Consider the following 15,007-nt stretch of genomic DNA (forward strand, 5'->3'; position numbering starts at 1 on the left):
CTCACTGTTCGAAACTTACTTGACTCTCTAAGAATTAGTATGGTCAAAGAATGATTATCATCAAAGTTATTATACTTCTGTATAATTCGTTGTGCCTCCGTACTGTCGAAAGGAAACATGATGTGTTCGTATTTGTTAAGGCTGTTCATAAAGTGTATTTGCTACGGGTGTTTTAAATTTTTGTTATCATATCCTAACACATAGCCTGAAGAAGAATAAAAAAAATTTTCCTTCAATTAAAACAACCTAAAACTAAAGATAATAACTACGTTTTTCTTACCTTCTCACCAGTATCGACCACATGCCTTTTATCAGCATGATGAGCGTGTATAAACGGAAGGAATGCTTCCCACGTACATCTGAAGCAAACGGAGAAGAACCAAAATCCGAAAACGAGAAGTATTGCAGAGAATATAAAGGAGTCGTTCAACACAGGTAACGTACAAATATTGAGCGCAACAAATAAATAAATCTTTATTCCATACTTTATTTAAACTTATGAAATCTTGATTATTAAATATTAAAAGTGAAGACGACAATGCAAATGTTTTTATCATTTTAAAATCTCATTTGCTTTATTTTAATCTTTTTTCTAATAATATATACTTTAGCGATTTTCTCAGCGCAGTGTGTAATTACTGTTGCGCTTGTCACATCCATTTGTCATGCCATTGTTTACTGTTCGGTTGTCGCGTAGAAATATCTAGCCTGAAGTGTAACTTGCATCACGTTCGCTTTCGCACCAACAGAATAATTAGTGAAAAAAGATAATTTTGTACAATTATATTTTGTTGTTCAGGGCTCCAGGTTTTCTCATCTGTAAATGTTCTGTAGTTATAGGAGGCACCGAAAGCACATTTTCTTCTGCTAATCTTTAAAGGCACCTGGCTCATAATTGATGGGATTACAAACGTCTCCAAGTATTCTACCTCATGTTTTGCGCGAATAGAAAATGTCCATTAGATTGGTGATGAGAAATCGAAGTGCACATATACGCTACAGCAGTTGTGGCCGAGTGGTTAAGGCGATGGACTTGAAATCCATTGGGTTATTCCCGCGTAGGTTCGAATCCTACCAACTGCGAGTGATATCATTTTTAATACCAACGGAGAAATCGAATCGTTCGGACGAAAGGTAACTTTGGAAACATCCGACTACTTTTGGGAAGTGAAATCCTTTTCGACTTATTTCGATCAATACTTCTGAAGGCATCCCTAAAGCACTGAAATATATTACGAGAGAGTGTACTTGGGACGTGTTATGGATAACTAGAAATATAAAATTTATATTAAAACTTTTAATTGTTGTTTCTTACGAACTAACTTTTAGAGAAAGGATCTCTGAGCATTCTCGTAATATAAATAATCCTGCTCTTTACAAAATATTCGGTTCATACGTGGGAATTTTTATAAGGTGTTAGATTTACGTCACTACTTATGTCTTTTTTAATTCATGAGCTGCTCTACTTATGTGTTCAAAAGTTTTCATTATTTCTATTGGAAAGAAAACATACTCATAGAATATTGGCGAAATTATTCACAAAGTGACCCTTCAAATAATGGCAAGAAAACACCGGAATCTGTAGAATTCAAACCTACGCGGGAAAAACCCAATGGATTTCTAGTCCATCGCCTTAACCACTCGGCCACGACCGCTCGTGTTTTTTCTACTTTAATGATTGTTAGTTTTCAAAGGAAAAATAATCAAAAAATGTATGCTTCTTGAAGATCTATAGTGTTTCCTTACATATTAATAGTAACGTGATGTAATTTATCGTTTAGCTCAGAACTGTGTCAAAACAATTCACGTTTTTGAACTTTTCTCTCATTTTCTTCAGGAGCTGTCACACCATTAAAGTATTACGCTTTCTCATCGGCCACTAAACTAAAACTACAGAGTATAGTGAACGTGCATAACGAATGAGTAGCGTGTATAATTGGTAAACCGTGGTGTCTGTCTTGGTGTTCGCCCACTTCATCGGGATTCGATCTATGTTTTGGATTAGTGACTGTCAGGTTCAGCATTCGCCTTTTCTTCCCTCTCAAGAATTGTTAGTTTGTTTCTCCTGTTAAAATCCTCGACAGTGAGCATTGTTGAGTTACCTTTCCTTTCGCTTTGTCCATTGTTCGCAGTTATAATTAACATTCCACTTTCGTGCCTCGTCCAAATGGTGGGGCAGTATTAACTCGTATATTTTCACGAACTTCCTTAGTGCTAGATCTCACTATTTGTCCATGTTCTTCATGCAGTTTTATTTTAAAGGGCGGAGAAAGAAAATAAATTCACGGCCCTCATCCTGAAGAGATCAAATTGATCCACATCTGTTCTGTGAACCTCGTCACAGTTTGCGGTCTCGAATATAGCTTCTAATAAAAGTTCCATTTCCGAAGGAAATCGCGTTTCCTCCGATAGAAATCTCAGCAGTCCTTATTACAGAATGTTCATCCGCGAATATGCTCTACTTTTTCGTCATTAGATCCCACGTTATCATTTTTACAAACGGCGTGATTTGGTCGCAAATATTTCGAAATGCCGCACGTCACGACTGAACCACATGGACGAACACGCTCGTCCTTTCATCTATCCAGGCATTACAATGTCACTTTTCCATTAATGGAGCCCAAGAGATTGCGATAGTGACCACGCGTCTTCACTCGTGTCTGGTATTTCAAAATAAGGGACGGCAGACTAAGATAGCCCTAGACTAGAGTAACACAGGAAAAACATTTCACACTCACAATTTGTAACAAATTTACCGGCTAAAAATGGCCTCTGAAACAAATCTCGTTTTTTCACTGTGGATCTTCGCTTCATATTTACGTTATCGTAACATTAAAATCATTTCTAAATTCAAACCTTAATTTCCATGTCTCGTGTATTAAATTCATAATGAGTTTCAATTAATAATAATGATCAGTTTTGTTTGGTTTTATCTTCACAATTTAATATGTTTTGAATAAGCTTTTAGCTCACTCACTGTTCGAAACTTACTTGACTCTCTAAGAATTAGTATGGTCAAAGAATGATTATCATCAAAGTTATTATACTTCTGTATAATTCGTTGTGCCTCCGTACTGTCGAAAGGAAACATGATGTGTTCGTATTTGTTAAGGCTGTTCATAAAGTGTATTTGCTACGGGTGTTTTTAAATTTTTGTTATCATATCCTAACACATAGCCTGAAGAAGAATAAAAAAAATTTTCCTTCAATTAAAACAACCTAAAACTAAAGATAATAACTACGTTTTTCTTACCTTCTCACCAGTATCGACCACATGCCTTTTATCAGCATGATGAGCGTGTATAAACGGAAGGAATGCTTCCCACGTACATCTGAAGCAAACGGAGAAGAACCAAAATCCGAAAACGAGAAGTATTGCAGAGAATATAAAGGAGTCGTTCAACACAGGTAACGTACAAATATTGGAGCGCAACAAATAAATAAATCTTTATTCCATACTTTATTTAAACTTATGAAATCTTGATTATTAAATATTAAAAGTGAAGACGACAATGCAAATGTTTTTTATCATTTTAAAATCTCATTTGCTTTATTTTAATCTTTTTTCTAATAATATATACTTTAGCGATTTTCTCAGCGCAGTGTGTAATTACTGTTGCGCTTGTCACATCCATTTGTCATGCCATTGTTTACTGTTCGGTTGTCGCGTAGAAATATCTAGCCTGAAGTGTAACTTGCATCACGTTCGCTTTCGCACCAACAGAATAATTAGTGAAAAAAGATAATTTTGTACAATTATATTTTGTTGTTCAGGGCTCCAGGTTTTCTCATCTGTAAATGTTCTGTAGTTATAGGAGGCACCGAAAGCACATTTTCTTCTGCTAATCTTTAAAGGCACCTGGCTCATAATTGATGGGATTACAAACGTCTCCAAGTATTCTACCTCATGTTTTGCGCGAATAGAAAATGTCCATTAGATTGGTGATGAGAAATCGAAGTGCACATATACGCTACAGCAGTTGTGGCCGAGTGGTTAAGGCGATGGACTTGAAATCCATTGGGTTATTCCCGCGTAGGTTCGAATCCTACCAACTGCGAGTGATATCATTTTTAATACCAACGGAGAAATCGAATCGTTCGGACGAAAGGTAACTTTGGAAACATCCGACTACTTTTGGGAAGTGAAATCCTTTTCGACTTATTTCGATCAATACTTCTGAAGGCATCCCTAAAGCACTGAAATATATTACGAGAGAGTGTACTTGGGACGTGTTATGGATAACTAGAAATATAAAAATTTATATTAAAACTTTTAATTGTTGTTTCTTACGAACTAACTTTTAGAGAAAGGATCTCTGAGCATTCTCGTAATATAAATAATCCTGCTCTTTACAAAATATTCGGTTCATACGTGGGAATTTTTATAAGGTGTTAGATTTACGTCACTACTTATGTCTTTTTTAATTCATGAGCTGCTCTACTTATGTGTTCAAAAGTTTTCATTATTTCTATTGGAAAGAAAACATACTCATAGAATATTGGCGAAATTATTCACAAAGTGACCCTTCAAATAATGGCAAGAAAACACCGGAATCTGTAGAATTCAAACCTACGCGGGAAAAACCCAATGGATTTCTAGTCCATCGCCTTAACCACTCGGCCACGACCGCTCGTGTTTTTTCTACTTTAATGATTGTTAGTTTTCAAAGGAAAAATAATCAAAAATGTATGCTTCTTGAAGATCTATAGTGTTTCCTTACATATTAATAGTAACGTGATGTAATTTATCGTTTAGCTCAGAACTGTGTCAAAACAATTCACGTTTTTTGAACTTTTCTCTCATTTTCTTCAGGAGCTGTCACACCATTAAAGTATTACGCTTTCTCATCGGCCACTAAACTAAAACTACAGAGTATAGTGAACGTGCATAACGAATGAGTAGCGTGTATAATTGGTAAACCGTGGTGTCTGTCTTGGTGTTCGCCCACTTCATCGGGATTCGATCTATGTTTTGGATTAGTGACTGTCAGGTTCAGCATTCGCCTTTTCTTCCCTCTCAAGAATTGTTAGTTTGTTTCTCCTGTTAAAATCCTCGACAGTGAGCATTGTTGAGTTACCTTTCCTTTCGCTTTGTCCATTGTTCGCAGTTATAATTAACATTCCACTTTCGTGCCTCGTCCAAATGGTGGGGCAGTATTAACTCGTATATTTTCACGAACTTCCTTAGTGCTAGATCTCACTATTTGTCCATGTTCTTCATGCAGTTTTATTTTAAAGGGCGGAGAAAGAAAATAAATTCACGGCCCTCATCCTGAAGAGATCAAATTGATCCACATCTGTTCTGTGAACCTCGTCACAGTTTGCGGTCTCGAATATAGCTTCTAATAAAAGTTCCATTTCCGAAGGAAATCGCGTTTCCTCCGATAGAAATCTCAGCAGTCCTTATTACAGAATGTTCATCCGCGAATATGCTCTACTTTTTCGTCATTAGATCCCACGTTATCATTTTACAAACGGCGTGATTTGGTCGCAAATATTTCGAAATGCCGCACGTCACGACTGAACCACATGGACGAACACGCTCGTCCTTTCATCTATCCAGGCATTACAATGTCACTTTTCCATTAATGGAGCCCAAGAGATTGCGATAGTGACCACGCGTCTTCACTCGTGTCTGGTATTTCAAAATAAGGGACGGCAGACTAAGATAGCCCTAGACTAGAGTAACACAGGAAAAACATTTCACACTCACAATTTGTAACAAATTTACCGGCTAAAATGGCCTCTGAAACAAATCTCGTTTTTTCACTGTGGATCTTCGCTTCATATTTACGTTATCGTAACATTAAAATCATTTCTAAATTCAAACCTTAATTTCCATGTCTCGTGTATTAAATTCATAATGAGTTTCAATTAATAATAATGATCAGTTTTGTTTGGTTTTATCTTCACAATTTAATATGTTTTGAATAAGCTTTTAGCTCACTCACTGTTCGAAACTTACTTGACTCTCTAAGAATTAGTATGGTCAAAGAATGATTATCATCAAAGTTATTATACTTCTGTATAATTCGTTGTGCCTCCGTACTGTCGAAAGGAAACATGATGTGTTCGTATTTGTTAAGGCTGTTCATAAAGTGTATTTGCTACGGGTGTTTTTAAATTTTTGTTATCATATCCTAACACATAGCCTGAAGAAGAATAAAAAAAAATTTTCCTTCAATTAAAAACAACCTAAAACTAAAGATAATAACTACGTTTTTCTTACCTTCTCACCAGTATCGACCACATGCCTTTTATCAGCATGATGAGCGTGTATAAACGGAAGGAATGCTTCCCACGTACATCTGAAGCAAACGGAGAAGAACCAAAATCCGAAAACGAGAAGTATTGCAGAGAATATAAAGGAGTCGTTCAACACAGGTAACGTACAAATATTGGAGCGCAACAAATAAATAAATCTTTATTCCATACTTTATTTAAACTTATGAAATCTTGATTATTAAATATTAAAAGTGAAGACGACAATGCAAATGTTTTTTATCATTTTAAAATCTCATTTGCTTTATTTTAATCTTTTTTCTAATAATATATACTTTAGCGATTTTCTCAGCGCAGTGTGTAATTACTGTTGCGCTTGTCACATCCATTTGTCATGCCATTGTTTACTGTTCGGTTGTCGCGTAGAAATATCTAGCCTGAAGTGTAACTTGCATCACGTTCGCTTTCGCACCAACAGAATAATTAGTGAAAAAAGATAATTTTGTACAATTATATTTTGTTGTTCAGGGCTCCAGGTTTTCTCATCTGTAAATGTTCTGTAGTTATAGGAGGCACCGAAAGCACATTTTCTTCTGCTAATCTTTAAAGGCACCTGGCTCATAATTGATGGGATTACAAACGTCTCCAAGTATTCTACCTCATGTTTTGCGCGAATAGAAAATGTCCATTAGATTGGTGATGAGAAATCGAAGTGCACATATACGCTACAGCAGTTGTGGCCGAGTGGTTAAGGCGATGGACTTGAAATCCATTGGGTTATTCCCGCGTAGGTTCGAATCCTACCAACTGCGAGTGATATCATTTTTAATACCAACGGAGAAATCGAATCGTTCGGACGAAAGGTAACTTTGGAAACATCCGACTACTTTTGGGAAGTGAAATCCTTTTCGACTTATTTCGATCAATACTTCTGAAGGCATCCCTAAAGCACTGAAATATATTACGAGAGAGTGTACTTGGGACGTGTTATGGATAACTAGAAATATAAAATTTATATTAAAACTTTTAATTGTTGTTTCTTACGAACTAACTTTTAGAGAAAGGATCTCTGAGCATTCTCGTAATATAAATAATCCTGCTCTTTACAAAATATTCGGTTCATACGTGGGAATTTTTATAAGGTGTTAGATTTACGTCACTACTTATGTCTTTTTTAATTCATGAGCTGCTCTACTTATGTGTTCAAAAGTTTTCATTATTTCTATTGGAAAGAAAACATACTCATAGAATATTGGCGAAATTATTCACAAAGTGACCCTTCCAAATAATGGCAAGAAAACACCGGAATCTGTAGAATTCAAACCTACGCGGGAAAAACCCAATGGATTTCTAGTCCATCGCCTTAACCACTCGGCCATGACCGCTCGTGTTTTTTCTACTTTAATGATTGTTAGTTTTCAAAGGAAAAATAATCAAAAAATGTATGCTTCTTGAAGATCTATAGTGTTTCCTTACATATTAATAGTAACGTGATGTAATTTATCGTTTAGCTCAGAACTGTGTCAAAACAATTCACGTTTTTTGAACTTTTCTCTCATTTTCTTCAGGAGCTGTCACACCATTAAAGTATTACGCTTTCTCATCGGCCACTAAACTAAAACTACAGAGTATAGTGAACGTGCATAACGAATGAGTAGCGTGTATAATTGGTAAACCGTGGTGTCTGTCTTGGTGTTCGCCCACTTCATCGGGATTCGATCTATGTTTTGGATTAGTGACTGTCAGGTTCAGCATTCACCTTTTCTTCCCTCTCAAGAATTGTTAGTTTGTTTCTCCTGTTAAAATCCTCGACAGTGAGCATTGTTGAGTTACCTTTCCTTTCGCTTTGTCCATTGTTCGCAGTTATAATTAACATTCCACTTTCGTGCCTCGTCCAAATGGTGGGGCAGTATTAACTCGTATATTTTCACGAACTTCCTTAGTGCTAGATCTCACTATTTGTCCATGTTCTTCATGCAGTTTTATTTTAAAGGGCGGAGAAAGAAAATAAATTCACGGCCCTCATCCTGAAGAGATCAAATTGATCCACATCTGTTCTGTGAACCTCGTCACAGTTTGCGGTCTCGAATATAGCTTCTAATAAAAGTTCCATTTCCGAAGGAAATCGCGTTTCCTCCGATAGAAATCTCAGCAGTCCTTATTACAGAATGTTCATCCGCGAATATGCTCTACTTTTTCGTCATTAGATCCCACGTTATCATTTTTACAAACGGCGTGATTTGGTCGCAAATATTTCGAAATGCCGCACGTCACGACTGAACCACATGGACGAACACGCTCGTCCTTTCATCTATCCAGGCATTACAATGTCACTTTTCCATTAATGGAGCCCAAGAGATTGCGATAGTGACCACGCGTCTTCACTCGTGTCTGGTATTTCAAAATAAGGGACGGCAGACTAAGATAGCCCTAGACTAGAGTAACACAGGAAAAACATTTCACACTCACAATTTGTAACAAATTTACCGGCTAAAAATGGCCTCTGAAACAAATCTCGTTTTTTTCACTGTGGATCTTCGCTTCATATTTACGTTATCGTAACATTAAAATCATTTCTAAATTCAAACCTTAATTTCCATGTCTCGTGTATTAAATTCATAATGAGTTTCAATTAATAATAATGATCAGTTTTGTTTGGTTTTATCTTCACAATTTAATATGTTTTGAATAAGCTTTTAGCTCACTCACTGTTCGAAACTTACTTGACTCTCTAAGAATTAGTATGGTCAAAGAATGATTATCATCAAAGTTATTATACTTCTGTATAATTCGTTGTGCCTCCGTACTGTCGAAAGGAAACATGATGTGTTCGTATTTGTTAAGGCTGTTCATAAAGTGTATTTGCTACGGGTGTTTTTAAATTTTTGTTATCATATCCTAACACATAGCCTGAAGAAGAATAAAAAAAAATTTTCCTTCAATTAAAAACAACCTAAAACTAAAGATAATAACTACGTTTTTCTTACCTTCTCACCAGTATCGACCACATGCCTTTTATCAGCATGATGAGCGTGTATAAACGGAAGGAATGCTTCCCACGTACATCTGAAGCAAACGGAGAAGAACCAAAATCCGAAAACGAGAAGTATTGCAGAGAATATAAAGGAGTCGTTCAACACAGGTAACGTACAAATATTGGAGCGCAACAAATAAATAAATCTTTATTCCATACTTTATTTAAACTTATGAAATCTTGATTATTAAATATTAAAAGTGAAGACGACAATGCAAATGTTTTTTATCATTTTAAAATCTCATTTGCTTTATTTTAATCTTTTTTTCTAATAATATATACTTTAGCGATTTTCTCAGCGCAGTGTGTAATTACTGTTGCGCTTGTCACATCCATTTGTCATGCCATTGTTTACTGTTCGGTTGTCGCGTAGAAATATCTAGCCTGAAGTGTAACTTGCATCACGTTCGCTTTCGCACCAACAGAATAATTAGTGAAAAAAGATAATTTTGTACAATTATATTTTGTTGTTCAGGGCTCCAGGTTTTCTCATCTGTAAATGTTCTGTAGTTATAGGAGGCACCGAAAGCACATTTTCTTCTGCTAATCTTTAAAGGCACCTGGCTCATAATTGATGGGATTACAAACGTCTCCAAGTATTCTACCTCATGTTTTGCGCGAATAGAAAATGTCCATTAGATTGGTGATGAGAAATCGAAGTGCACATATACGCTACAGCAGTTGTGGCCGAGTGGTTAAGGCGATGGACTTGAAATCCATTGGGTTATTCCCGCGTAGGTTCGAATCCTACCAACTGCGAGTGATATCATTTTTAATACCAACGGAGAAATCGAATCGTTCGGACGAAAGGTAACTTTGGAAACATCCGACTACTTTTGGGAAGTGAAATCCTTTTCGACTTATTTCGATCAATACTTCTGAAGGCATCCCTAAAGCACTGAAATATATTACGAGAGAGTGTACTTGGGACGTGTTATGGATAACTAGAAATATAAAATTTATATTAAAACTTTTAATTGTTGTTTCTTACGAACTAACTTTTAGAGAAAGGATCTCTGAGCATTCTCGTAATATAAATAATCCTGCTCTTTACAAAATATTCGGTTCATACGTGGGAATTTTTATAAGGTGTTAGATTTACGTCACTACTTATGTCTTTTTTTAATTCATGAGCTGCTCTACTTATGTGTTCAAAAGTTTTCATTATTTCTATTGGAAAGAAAACATACTCATAGAATATTGGCGAAATTATTCACAAAGTGACCCTTCAAATAATGGCAAGAAAACACCGGAATCTGTAGAATTCAAACCTACGCGGGAAAAACCCAATGGATTTCTAGTCCATCGCCTTAACCACTCGGCCACGACCGCTCGTGTTTTTTTCTACTTTAATGATTGTTAGTTTTCAAAGGAAAAATAATCAAAAAATGTATGCTTCTTGAAGATCTATAGTGTTTCCTTACATATTAATAGTAACGTGATGTAATTTATCGTTTAGCTCAGAACTGTGTCAAAACAATTCACGTTTTTTGAACTTTTCTCTCATTTTCTTCAGGAGCTGTCACACCATTAAAGTATTACGCTTTCTCATCGGCCACTAAACTAAAACTACAGAGTATAGTGAACGTGCATAACGAATGAGTAGCGTGTATAATTGGTAAACCGTGGTGTCTGTCTTGGTGTTCGCCCACTTCATCGGGATTCGATCTATGTTTTGGATTAGTGACTGTCAGGTTCAGCATTCGCCTTTTCTTCCCTCTCAAGAATTGTTAGTTTGTTTCTCCTGTTAAAATCCTCGACAGTGAGCATTGTTGAGTTACCTTTCCTTTCGCTTTGTCCATTGTTCGCAGTTATAATTAACATTCCACTTTCGTGCCTCGTCCAAATGGTGGGGCAGTATTAACTCGTATATTTTCACGAACTTCCTTAGTGCTAGATCTCACTATTTGTCCATGTTCTTCATGCAGTTTTATTTTAAAGGGCGGAGAAAGAAAATAAATTCACGGCCCTCATCCTGAAGAGATCAAATTGATCCACATCTGTTCTGTGAACCTCGTCACAGTTTGCGGTCTCGAATATAGCTTCTAATAAAAGTTCCATTTCCGAAGGAAATCGCGTTTCCTCCGATAGAAATCTCAGCAGTCCTTATTACAGAATGTTCATCCGCGAATATGCTCTACTTTTTCGTCATTAGATCCCACGTTATCATTTTACAAACGGCGTGATTTGGTCGCAAATATTTCGAAATGCCGCACGTCACGACTGAACCACATGGACGAACACGCTCGTCCTTTCATCTATCCAGGCATTACAATGTCACTTTTCCATTAATGGAGCCCAAGAGATTGCGATAGTGACCACGCGTCTTCACTCGTGTCTGGTATTTCAAAATAAGGGACGGCAGACTAAGATAGCCCTAGACTAGAGTAACACAGGAAAAACATTTCACACTCACAATTTGTAACAAATTTACCGGCTAAAAATGGCCTCTGAAACAAATCTCGTTTTTTTCACTGTGGATCTTCGCTTCATATTTACGTTATCGTAACATTAAAATCATTTCTAAATTCAAACCTTAATTTCCATGTCTCGTGTATTAAATTCATAATGAGTTTCAATTAATAATAATGATCAGTTTTGTTTGGTTTTATCTTCACAATTTAATATGTTTTGAATAAGCTTTTAGCTCACTCACTGTTCGAAACTTACTTGACTCTCTAAGAATTAGTATGGTCAAAGAATGATTATCATCAAAGTTATTATACTTCTGTATAATTCGTTGTGCCTCCGTACTGTCGAAAGGAAACATGATGTGTTCGTATTTGTTAAGGCTGTTCATAAAGTGTATTTGCTACGGGTGTTTTTAAATTTTTGTTATCATATCCTAACACATAGCCTGAAGAAGAATAAAAAAAATTTTCCTTCAATTAAAACAACCTAAAACTAAAGATAATAACTACGTTTTCTTACCTTCTCACCAGTATCGACCACATGCCTTTTATCAGCATGATGAGCGTGTATAAACGGAAGGAATGCTTCCCACGTACATCTGAAGCAAACGGAGAAGAACCAAAATCCGAAAACGAGAAGTATTGCAGAGAATATAAAGGAGTCGTTCAACACAGGTAACGTACAAATATTGGAGCGCAACAAATAAATAAATCTTTATTCCATACTTTATTTAAACTTATGAAATCTTGATTATTAAATATTAAAAGTGAAGACGACAATGCAAATGTTTTTATCATTTTAAAATCTCATTTGCTTTATTTTAATCTTTTCTAATAATATATACTTTAGCGATTTTCTCAGCGCAGTGTGTAATTACTGTTGCGCTTGTCACATCCATTTGTCATGCCATTGTTTACTGTTCGGTTGTCGCGTAGAAATATCTAGCCTGAAGTGTAACTTGCATCACGTTCGCTTTCGCACCAACAGAATAATTAGTGAAAAAAGATAATTTTGTACAATTATATTTTGTTGTTCAGGGCTCCAGGTTTTCTCATCTGTAAATGTTCTGTAGTTATAGGAGGCACCGAAAGCACATTTTCTTCTGCTAATCTTTAAAGGCACCTGGCTCATAATTGATGGGATTACAAACGTCTCCAAGTATTCTACCTCATGTTTTGCGCGAATAGAAAATGTCCATTAGATTGGTGATGAGAAATCGAAGTGCACATATACGCTACAGCAGTTGTGGCCGAGTGGTTAAGGCGATGGACTTGAAATCCATTGGGTTATTCCCGCGTAGGTTCGAATCCTACCAACTGCGAGTGATATCATTTTTAATACCAACGGAGAAATCGAATCGTTCGGACGAAAGGTAACTTTGGAAACATCCGACTACTTTTGGGAAGTGAAATCCTTTTCGACTTATTTCGATCAATACTTCTGAAGGCATCCCTAAAGCACTGAAATATATTACGAGAGAGTGTACTTGGGACGTGTTATGGATAACTAGAAATATAAAAATTTATATTAAAACTTTTAATTGTTGTTTCTTACGAACTAACTTTTAGAGAAAGGATCTCTGAGCATTCTCGTAATATAAATAATCCTGCTCTTTACAAAATATTCGGTTCATACGTGGGAATTTTTATAAGGTGTTAGATTTACGTCACTACTTATGTCTTTTTTAATTCATGAGCTGCTCTACTTATGTGTTCAAAAGTTTTCATTATTTCTATTGGAAAGAAAACATACTCATAGAATATTGGCGAAATTATTCACAAAGTGACCCTTCAAATAATGGCAAGAAAACACCGGAATCTGTAGAATTCAAACCTACGCGGGAAAAACCCAATGGATTTCTAGTCCATCGCCTTAACCACTCGGCCACGACCGCTCGTGTTTTTTTCTACTTTAATGATTGTTAGTTTTCAAAGGAAAAATAATCAAAAAATGTATGCTTCTTGAAGATCTATAGTGTTTCCTTACATATTAATAGTAACGTGATGTAATTTATCGTTTAGCTCAGAACTGTGTCAAAACAATTCACGTTTTTGAACTTTTCTCTCATTTTCTTCAGGAGCTGTCACACCATTAAAGTATTACGCTTTCTCATCGGCCACTAAACTAAAACTACAGAGTATAGTGAACGTGCATAACGAATGAGTAGCGTGTATAATTGGTAAACCGTGGTGTCTGTCTTGGTGTTCGCCCACTTCATCGGGATTCGATCTATGTTTTGGATTAGTGACTGTCAGGTTCAGCATTCGCCTTTTCTTCCCTCTCAAGAATTGTTAGTTTGTTTCCCCTGTTAAAATCCTCGACAGTGAGCATTGTTGAGTTACCTTTCCTTTCGCTTTGTCCATTGTTCGCAGTTATAATTAACATTCCACTTTCGTGCCTCGTCCAAATGGTGGGGCAGTATTAACTCGTATATTTTCACGAACTTCCTTAGTGCTAGATCTCACTATTTGTCCATGTTCTTCATGCAGTTTTATTTTAAAGGGCGGAGAAAGAAAATAAATTCACGGCCCTCATCCTGAAGAGATCAAATTGATCCACATCTGTTCTGTGAACCTCGTCACAGTTTGCGGTCTCGAATATAGCTTCTAATAAAAGTTCCATTTCCGAAGGAAATCGCGTTTCCTCCGATAGAAATCTCAGCAGTCCTTATTACAGAATGTTCATCCGCGAATATGCTCTACTTTTCGTCATTAGATCCCACGTTATCATTTTACAAACGGCGTGATTTGGTCGCAAATATTTCGAAATGCCGCACGTCACGACTGAACCACATGGACGAACACGCTCGTCCTTTCATCTATCCAGGCATTACAATGTCACTTTTCCATTAATGGAGCCCAAGAGATTGCGATAGTGACCACGCGTCTTCACTCGTGTCTGGTATTTCAAAATAAGGGACGGCAGACTAAGATAGCCCTAGACTAGAGTAACACAGGAAAAACATTTCACACTCACAATTTGTAACAAATTTACCGGCTAAAAATGGCCTCTGAAACAAATCTCGTTTTTTTCACTGTGGATCTTCGCTTCATATTTACGTTATCGTAACATTAAAATCATTTCTAAATTCAAACCTTAATTTCCATGTCTCGTGTATTAAATTCATAATGAGTTTCAATTAATAATAATGATCAGTTTTGTTTGGTTTTATCTTCACAATTTAATATGTTTTGAATAAGCTTTTAGCTCACTCACTGTTCGAAACTTACTTGACTCTCTAAGAATTAGTATGGTCAAAGAATGATTATCATCAAAGTTATTATACTTCTGTATAATTCGTTGTGCCTCCGTACTGTCGAAAGGAAACATGATGTGTTC

General features: G+C 36.2%; 5 non-coding genes across 5 annotated transcripts; all 5 read left to right on the forward strand.

Moving 5' to 3' along the window:
- Positions 1 to 1,001: 1,001 nt before the first annotated feature.
- On the forward strand, positions 1,002 to 1,083 carry TRNAS-UGA (transfer RNA serine (anticodon UGA)). The gene has a single exon. It is a non-coding gene; the product is annotated as a tRNA-Ser (tRNA).
- Positions 1,084 to 3,976: 2,893 nt separating this feature from the next.
- Positions 3,977 to 4,058, forward strand: TRNAS-UGA (transfer RNA serine (anticodon UGA)). The gene has a single exon. It is a non-coding gene; the product is annotated as a tRNA-Ser (tRNA).
- A 2,894-nt stretch (positions 4,059 to 6,952) lies between these two features.
- On the forward strand, positions 6,953 to 7,034 carry TRNAS-UGA (transfer RNA serine (anticodon UGA)). The gene has a single exon. It is a non-coding gene; the product is annotated as a tRNA-Ser (tRNA).
- A 2,899-nt stretch (positions 7,035 to 9,933) lies between these two features.
- On the forward strand, positions 9,934 to 10,015 carry TRNAS-UGA (transfer RNA serine (anticodon UGA)). The gene has a single exon. It is a non-coding gene; the product is annotated as a tRNA-Ser (tRNA).
- Positions 10,016 to 12,907: 2,892 nt separating this feature from the next.
- Positions 12,908 to 12,989, forward strand: TRNAS-UGA (transfer RNA serine (anticodon UGA)). The gene has a single exon. It is a non-coding gene; the product is annotated as a tRNA-Ser (tRNA).
- The last annotated feature ends 2,018 nt before the right edge of the window (positions 12,990 to 15,007 follow it).

Source organism: Tachypleus tridentatus, chromosome 8 (genome assembly GCF_004210375.1).
Source record: "Tachypleus tridentatus isolate NWPU-2018 chromosome 8, ASM421037v1, whole genome shotgun sequence".
Lineage (NCBI taxonomy): Eukaryota > Metazoa > Arthropoda > Merostomata > Xiphosura > Limulidae > Tachypleus > Tachypleus tridentatus.